This window comes from Corvus kubaryi, unplaced genomic scaffold (assembly GCF_017639235.1).
Source record: "Corvus kubaryi isolate FWS band 111438036 unplaced genomic scaffold, C.kubaryi_AGA036_p1.0 split2-37374, whole genome shotgun sequence".
Classification (NCBI taxonomy): domain Eukaryota; kingdom Metazoa; phylum Chordata; class Aves; order Passeriformes; family Corvidae; genus Corvus; species Corvus kubaryi.
In genome coordinates, this window is record NW_024582082.1 from 2,417,337 (window position 1) to 2,426,626 (window position 9,290).

Here is a 9,290-nt window from a genome sequence, read left to right on the forward strand (position 1 = left end):
GAGAGCTTCTCTGAGCTTCTCTGAGCACCCCTTTGTCCTGTCCACTTTTCAGCCTGCCTTCTCCAGAACCCAACCAGACTTCCCAGTAAATGCTGGAAGGGATTTTCTGCCTCTCTGTGCTGGGGTTTCCGGGAGCCAGAGAAACCTCCTACACATCTTCAGATCTAAATCACCAGAGACGTGCCAGAGCCAGCAGCCACCCCAGCACTACCCCCATCTCTCTGGAGTGAAGCCAACCTTCCCCCAGAGCTAAACAGGAGGCTCTGCTCCCCACCTCCTTGGCAAGCCCATTGCTCACCCACAGGGGAATATCAGCCTTCATTCTCCTGGCCCCGTCAGTTTCTCCTTCCCCTCTCAGCCCCAGGTGCTGGGAAGGAGGAGGCACTGATCTCTCAGCACGTTTTCCTATCAGGACCCTGCCTGTGACCTCTGCCTACAGACCTGCGGAGGAGCAAGGTTGAAAAACATGAGCACAAATTGAAGGGTGTCAACGTTCCAGCTGAGTTGATTCATATGCAGGCACCCCAGGAATGGGATCAGCTGTGGGGTTCAGCTCTTATCTGAGTACTTTTGGCTTGACCCTGCATTGTTGAAGAAGTGATGGTTGGATTTCTTGTAGATTATTTAGGGTATCAGAAATAGCCTGGCAACAACCTTTTTCTTCCTTGCAGAACTCAGAATTAAGCCATGTGCTGCTTTGGGAGTGGTGAAATGATGATCACACAGGTGATCATTGAAAAAAACACACCGAAAACCTCCACTGACTTCTACTCATTTCCAGTTTTGCTCACTTCCAGTGCCTCCCATTTCTCCTGACCCTGATGATGACAAGTGTGATTCCAGCACTGGGAGGCATTGATTGACCAAGCTCTTCATCCTTTTATTTACTTTCTCATCCACCCACACGTGGCCAGGCTTCGATTCTCTGAAGAATCAGCCCCTTGGCATTCTTGGAGATTCACCTACAGCAATAATCAGCACAGATGCCCTCAGCAGGGTTGAACAGTTTGCGGGAGGGAGTGCTGATTTTTTGGTGGGAATCCAATGAATGATCTCATCCTAGAAAAGAAGCCAGAAATCACCATCTCCACCAGGCAAGTCACGGTGTTCACTGTCACGGTCAGCTGCACAGACCACCCCATGCTCTCTGCAGATGGTCTGTCATGCCTCTCCACCCCTCAGTCCCACCAACACCTCCACCTCCACATTCTTCAGCTTTGATTTCTTGGCAGGAATAGTCAGGACTGCTGTCATGGCTGTGACTGCTATCAGAGCCACTCTGCCACCAAATACCAACTGGACATCAGTAGATGAAAAGTAGAAGAAAACAAGTTCAGTGTCAGAGTAGCAAAACAAACCCCAAAGAAGGTGGCAGAAGCAAGCGGTCTGTCTGATAAGGGCTGGCTCAGCATGTGTGGTGTGGTAGATGCTGCTGGGCCAGAGGCAGATCATGTATCCCTGCAATAGTCCCATCCCTGCACTGTCCCTTCCCCATTTCCCTGCCCTCGTGCTGGCAGGGCAGCCTGGTCATCATCCACAGAGCTGGGGGCTGTTCTGCACTCCAGGTGTTGTCCCAGTGATGCCTTAAGGACCTAGAAATGGAACAACACACTTTCAAGATATTAGTACAGGAGGTACTGGAAAGGTTGGGGTTTATTGGAGGCCTCCAGGGGCAGATATGGAAAACACCCACAAAAGCCCACCCCTACAGGGTGAATACAGTGTTATAAGTTTAGCAAATTAGCGTAAGTGACAAAAATCACCAATTAGAGACATGAGAGATGAGGTAATTCCTCCCCAGTCCAAGCCCTTCTAAATCCTCCTCCCTCAGATGGGATTAAACTTTGTTGATGAAAATGTGTCTCGAAGAGCTGGTTTTTAGCCTTGGTTCCCAGAAAGATTGGGGCTTTAGAATGTGTTTTGTCTTTCTGCCTAGGAAAATACTGAAGCTAAGCGACAATAATAGACTACAGAGCTACAAATACATGTGTAAAGAATACAGAGAATATATAAAAGGAAAAGGCAAAAATCAGTAGGGCATCACCAGTCACCCCTTCTTTCCTCCGTTGTGGCACTTCCTTAGCAGGCCCAGGCAGCAGCAAATCAATGGCACCACGCTGGGGCACCATGACTCTGCTGAAGTCCTCAAGATGTCCCTTCTCAGCCCTGTGGGAGGAGGCCAGCAATGCCATGACTGATCAGCACCTGATTTAATTTCTCACCTGAGCCCCCTCCTGCCTCTAAGTCCCTTCCTGTCTGCCTCGCAGCTGTGTTTTCTAAAAAGGGGCTACAGGTTCTGTCTGTGAAACACAGGAGCCATCCAGCTCCTCCGATGGTCACTCAGCCTCCATCCATCACGCTGCAGCCACAGCTCTACTTTAGACCGAGCCCTCAGGCTTTGGCTTGCTGAAACAGCCTGCTCACCTCCTGGAAGCAATGAGACAGAGCACCCTGCCAAGGTCATGGAGAGGGCAGGGAAGAGATGAGGTTTGTGCCTGTCCACAAACACCCGTCGCAATGCTCCCACTGCCAGCGGGTCAGAGGCTCAGACTGGATGGGAAGAGATCCCTCCTCAAGGTCCCTCCCTGTTGGCAGCAGGGATGCTCCGTGGTGCAGTGGGGCCCACCTGCCTCTCACACATGTCCATCCTCTTAGAGAGATCTCGTCTTTGTTCTCTGTACCCCTGTGACATCTTTCTTCCCCTCCTCTGTGTGTCTCCATACAGACCTCCAGACCTCTGGCTCTTCCTTCCAGACTCTACCACATTCACCATCTTAATTCTGCATTCCAGTGCCTCTTGTCACAGCCACCCATTTCACACATCTCATCTAATTATTTCTGCTCTATTTCTGTCACTCACCAGCACATCCCTCACTGGCTCCACTTCCCTCCCCAGTTCCCCAAAAACCACCTCCACCCCCCTTCCATCTGCTCCCAAGTGTACTCTCTGCCCACCTCCACCCACAGCTTCCACAGCACTGCCTACCTCACACGTGGCTTTCCATGCCCACCTTCAGCCCTCCCATCTTCAAACTCTTTAGGAGGGCATGGAGCCACCAGAAGAGGTTCTGCCCTCCTGGAGAGAAATCAGCCTGACCCAGATCCCCTTCCACGAGTGTAAGAGCCAGCCAGAGGGAGAGCTACTTTGGAGGGTGCCTCCCTTTGGTGGGAGGAATTGGGGTCCACAGGCAACAGGTTTTGGTTTCCTGGGCTGGAAAGGTCCTGTGGGACCTCCTACCTTCCCTGCCTACCAGCCAACTCTTTCCAGATAGCCCAGGGTACCCTCTGCTGAATGTGGTGCAGCTCCTTCTCTTTGTTTCTTTTCCAAACCTTTGCAGTACCTTTGTTCCCTGCAGATTTCAAATTGCTGAAAGATTTATAAGACCGCAGTAAATCACAAGATGCAACACCCAAACAGGGGCATTAATTATCATCACAAAGGTATTAAACATACATCCAAAAAGAGAGGGGGACTGCTCATCTCTTCGTGGGTATAATTCCCTGTTGATGTGTTTGGGTACATCTCTTCCCCCCACCCTGCATATTTGTATACCAGTGCATGAATTCATCTTTGAAGGCTTTACAAGAATGTGTAATCTCTGCCTTTTATGTGCTTCCTTATCTTTTCTCATCTCGATTAACAGGCCTCCCCTTCAGTCATGTTCATGTTATGCCATGAAAGGCATCTGTGCACATACATGGAGAGGAGCATAAACTGCTGTTTACTACCTCCAGATGTATTTCCACATAAATATATTCTGCATCAGCGCCTGCTTTTGCACCTTGCAGAGATGTTTTGACACATGTGTGTGCTATGTGTTTATTCCATGTCCCTAAAACCACTCATTTCTGTACATGCACAGCTTTGGCATGGTTTTCTCCACTGCTGGTGTCGTATCCTTGGATCAGCACCATTCCCCACCAACCTGCCCCAGCCTCTGCATCCTGGCTGCCCAGCAGAAGAGAAAGCAGAGATGTGAAGAAGACCTGGTGTATTTTCCAGGTCACTTATTTTATTTACAACACCTACCTTAGGTTAGCCTAAGATGCCCAACCAGCTTTGAAGGCAATCCCTTGATCCTAAAAACACCCAAATGTCTGTGTTCTTTCCCTTGGAATTAACTCTGCCTTCAGAGTTGGCTCTCATCAAAGGCCCTGGCAGAGAACAGAATTTCCCTCACCTTCAGTTTACTGTCTCCTGAGCCCCACACAGGTCCACATGTCTCTTTAAGAATAAAAGCACACTCAGGAAGGTTGACTCCTCTGTAACACCACAACCTGCGGTCACTTTGCCTTTGTCCTCTGTTCACACAGTCCATACATGCACAAATCCACCGCAGAAAAAGACTTTGGCCAGGTGAGGAGTTCCCAGGGTATTTGTCCATCTGGCATTCACATGCCTGCTGAAAACCCATGCTCCCAGTGCCTTGCTGGTCCATTCCTGTATAAACAAGAGCAAGCTGTGTCCATGCTGTTGTTGTTTCCACGTTCCCTACAGCCATTCTGCCCTCTGGTAATTTTGGACAGAAGCACTTTGGAAATTATAAACCACAGGGTAATATAGAGGGCCCTTTCAGTGCTGCTGGCAGCCAGGCTTTCTGTTCCTCATCCTTAGTGATTTCAGGTATGAAGAGGAAGGAGATAAATCAGAGATACCAGAACTTGTGAGGATCCACATACTCTCCTGTTCTGCCAGAAAACAAAGAGCAGAAGAATGTCAAATCCTGCAGCCAGGAAGCAAATATCCCTGCTGTGCACCGTGGGGCTCGTGTCCATGCACACACTCTCTGCTGGACACACTGGGCCACATTTGGAGCCAGCCTGGCCAGCAGGCACACCAGCTGCCACAGGAAGCCTCCCAGCCTGCCCCACTCTCCAGGAGTGCTGCAAGCTTTGGCTCAAGGCACATTTTGTGAACTAGGACCTGCCCCTCGCTTTACACCAGCCTTGGCACTTATGCTGATGGATGTTCTGCTTCCCAGGACTCACAACCAGAGACACAGCACAGGCCCAGCACAGTCACTGAGCACCTGCTTCACCCCTGAAACTGCATCCCCCTGAGGAGAGCACAGCTCAGCAGGTAGTTCCTGTTCACCTTAAACCCCTTGAATTCAGTGGTTTGAAGCCACCCTGAATCACGACCCTCAGGAGTTCAGTCAGAACAAGTGGTCAGCTGATGGCTCTTCCCCTCCCCTGAGGATTCAGTCACAACCACGGATACCTGACGGGTCCTTGGTGCAGGAGCTGCAAAGGCTGATCTGATCTGCCCTGGGATGGGCTCCTGAGGGCACAGAGAAAACTGTGCATAGTCAGGGGGCTTGGCTCTCCCCCTTCCAGCTCAGCATGCCCCATGTCTCCCTGTACCCAGCCCAGGGAGCTTCCACAGGTGCCCACAGAGTCCCACTCCACTGCATTTTCCTGTACTGCTCTGTCCTTTCCTGTCTGCTGCAGAGATACATTCCCTCCTGATTCCTTTATAATTTCTCCCATTAACACAACATGCTGCTTTTGCAGAAGACAATCCTTTCCAAGTGCCTAACAAAGCAATGCCCGGTAATTTTCTATTTATTTGGGAATCCTGCATGTTGCTGAAATACCCCGAGCTCTGCTAAGGACTGGCAGGGAGCGCATGGTAGTGTCTAAAGTAGAATTTCCTCTATAACCAGCTTAGGGAGCATTAAGAGCATATTAATAGCAATCTGGGCCTGGCTGAGGATCAGCCAGTACTGATCCACACCTGAACACCTCACGCTGCCACGCTCCCCAGCAGCAGCCCGAGCAGAAGAGGCGAAGTGCATCGACGTGGAGGGGTGTGTTCCCAGCTGCAGCCAGCCTGGGCTCCTCGCGCCCTGGGGCTGCAAGCATGAAGTTCTCCAGACTTAAAACTGGGTGAAACACTTGGCCCCGAGCTTATCTGAGAGCAGATGTGCGTCTGGAGTGGCTCTGTGCAAGAGCCACAGCCCCTGTGCCTTTGCTCAGCTTTGAAAAATGTTAAATGAAGAGACAAGGGGTGGACAGCAAGAGAAGCACCTCAACCAGCTGTGTGCATTTAGTGACAACAGAGCAAAAGAGAGGGAGCAGGATCTGTCCTCTGAGCCCAGAGCAAGACATGAAGCAGCACATTGTGCCCTTCACCATGCTCCTACAGCTCTGTTCAAGCTGATCACAGCCAAGCAGAGCTCCAGCTGAGGCACTGGGACACCTGAAGAATTACCCCTCCCTGGCTGTGCAACACTGGTGTGATTTGCATAACAGCAAACTATTGCCCAACAATCACTTCTAAGCTGCTCACAGTCATCCTTCGTACACATACAGCAAGCCATGTCACTATTGGCCAATGTTTGTTAGATCCCAAGCATCCATCTGCCTGCCTACATCTCTGCAACACTTGTGCTGAAGCTCACCAGAAGGCTGGGTTTCCCAGGATCAGTCAAGGAACTGGTTATTTCTCAATTCCTGGTCTCCTGGTCCTTCAAATTCCTTATTTCAGGGGCTTTACCCCTCTGATTTGATACCGAGGATGTTCCAGCTGTTCCCCTGCAGATTACTTATTTTGCATTAAATAAAACCCTAACAGCAAGAAAATGTAACTGAAGTGAGATGCACTCCAGATACCAGGGAGAGCCCCTCCGAAGGCAGAACGACCCCGGTGGTCAGCTCAGCCACCTGAAGCACAGACACCCCCTCCAGAGCCTGGTGTGTGAACCCTTAGGTTAATTCCCTAAGAATTCTCTAAGAGAAGCCACCTAATACCTGATGACCTCTCCTAAAACTCCGTGTCAAATCTCCGCCCTCAGCCCCAAGGGGCAGTGGTAGCACACAACGTTCCCCTTTCAGTGAAGCACTGGGCTCCATGGAGCGACAACCTCCTACAGAACCATGCAGAGAAGGGGTGCACCAGAGACTGGAGAGGTGGGGACGCTGAACAGGAAGATGATTTATGCCAACACACCAGCCTAGGCTTTAAACGTCAGCCTGGGGTGCTCTGGTGCCCTGGAAGACGGTCCCTTTGCTGCCCAGTGCCCTCCACAGAGCCCATTTGCTGTTATTTATCCGAGTACAAGTCAGCCAGGCTCAACACTCATTGTGACAGGAGGGACGCAGGTTTTACAGCAGAGCTTCCTTCAGGCAGCTCGATAGATGGCCGGGAAATAAAACCCAGACAGAGCTTCGCTCTGAGTGCCACCCACTGTAGATAATTGCTGCTGGATGCTTGCCTGGGGCTAGGGAGAAGTTCCTACATCAGCACAGCAGAGCTGCTCCCCAGGTACCCCTGCTCCTTCACCTCCACATCTTCCCCTTCCAACCTGCACCAGGGCAAATTCAGCCACAAGGCGAGTGAGATTGCTGTGAGAGGGTGCAGCAGCACAGCCGGGTGAGATGGGCTGAACCGCAGTGCCAGCAGCAGGATCCCACCTCCCACTCCCCCTCCTTGTGGCTCCTGCCTTTTCCTGCTCCCCCCAGACGAGTTCTGGTTTGTTCTGAGGTTTGCTTCTTGCTTGCCTTGTTTATATGAACGATAATTTTGGATGTGGTAATGGCAGAACTGTAGCAACATGCCTCCCTCCCACCCCCCTTTCTCCATCAGTGGTGTGGGGCACCAAGTTGCACATTGCTGAAGCCCAGACATTTTGGGGCCTGGGAAGGACCAAGCTCCTCACCACTCACCTCCCAGCCTCCTGCTCACTTCCTCTCCTAACCCCAGGTCCCGTGAACAAACCTCAGACCCATCCTGGCCAGTGCTCTGGTGTGTCCCTGGGAAGCCTCCCTGCAGGCTGCCATGCTCCCACCACCCTCACTGCAGCAGCAGGGATAGAACCAGCTCTGGGTTTCACCTGATTTATTCCATATGCCTTCTATGGGCCTGTCCCACACAGGTCTAATAAATCATGAACCAGATCCTCTCAGAATAATATTAATGGCCATGTTTATAGTCAGCACTTTGCAGGAAATTCCCTCCCCACACCTATCACTGTCAGGCTTATCACTGAACTTTCAGGGGCTGCAATTTTATTCTTGATTCCTGTGCCAGGAATACACAAGCTGCAGGTCCCTCACCTTGCCCCAAAGATGTGTACCTGAGATTCATCCCCTGCAGTTATTGATCACGTGAATCACCACAGCACCTCGCAGCCCTTGTCCCGGGATGCTTCAGCACCAGCTGCATGCACGTGCATGTGTCTGCCAGCAGCAACAACACCAAGAAAGTGCCTGAAGAATGGTGACACCACCAGGGCAAGGTTCCCTTCTGCCCAAGACCAGGAGGAAACAAGCCCATCGCTTGGTATCAAATAAGGGATACATGGATGGGTGGGATAAGCCAGGACCCATCTTGACAATGAAGGCAACGAGCAGAGTCTGATCTGATGCAGGACAGGGAGATACAAGTGAGTGCATCCATGCTGTCCTTCAGGGACCTGTTTCCAGATCAGACACAGCTTTGCTGCTGTCCAGATCACTCCTTGAGTAGACTGAAAGGAGCCAGCAGCAAGACCCAACAATCCTGGCCAATATTCTCAACAGCAAACTCAAGCCAGAGTCACAGCCAAGCACAGAGCAGCTCCACATAGGGGAACCCCAGGCAGGATGTCTGTGGTCCCCAGCACCTGGTCCTGCCCTTTCTGAGTGCAGCAGGCTTTTCAGTGACTGGTCATGGGGTTGTTCTGACCTGTTAGGGACATATTTTTGTGAATCCCATCTATACAGATGCTCACCAGACTTACCCATCACATCAGCTTTTTGGGGAGCCCACAGCAGCCTTACCCTCAGCTCCTAACTCCCTCCTCCCAGGACCTGGTAGTGCAAAGAGGATTTTGCTCCAAGTGACTAATGCTCATTATGCTACAGAGTGCACCAAAAGCAGACAGGTCAAAGAGGAAGACTCACCAAGTGGCTTTCTTTTAAAACTGGTGTCATTGCCACAAGTTGTTTTTATTGTAGTAGTTCTTAAATTAGATGCTCTTAACTGCTCTGGGCCAGTGGACAGCAAATGCAGACCACAGCAAATGAAATAGCAGAACAGAAAGAACACAAGGAGAGTTTGTTCCATCCACACAAAATGCCACCCACTGCCTGTGGGAGATAACAGCTGGGCAGGCAGGCCCTGTACCAGCTTCCCCACTTGGAAAATCCCCAGCCTACAGCTCCAGTGAGAGGCTGTGGGAATGGGCAGAGAGATCAGCCTGGCATCAGCTCAATGCTGATGACACAGCGACGTCCCCTCTGCGGTGGCCGTGTCCCAGCTTGCCTGAAGCACCAGCAGAGGATGCGCCCGGGGCTGGAGACAACCT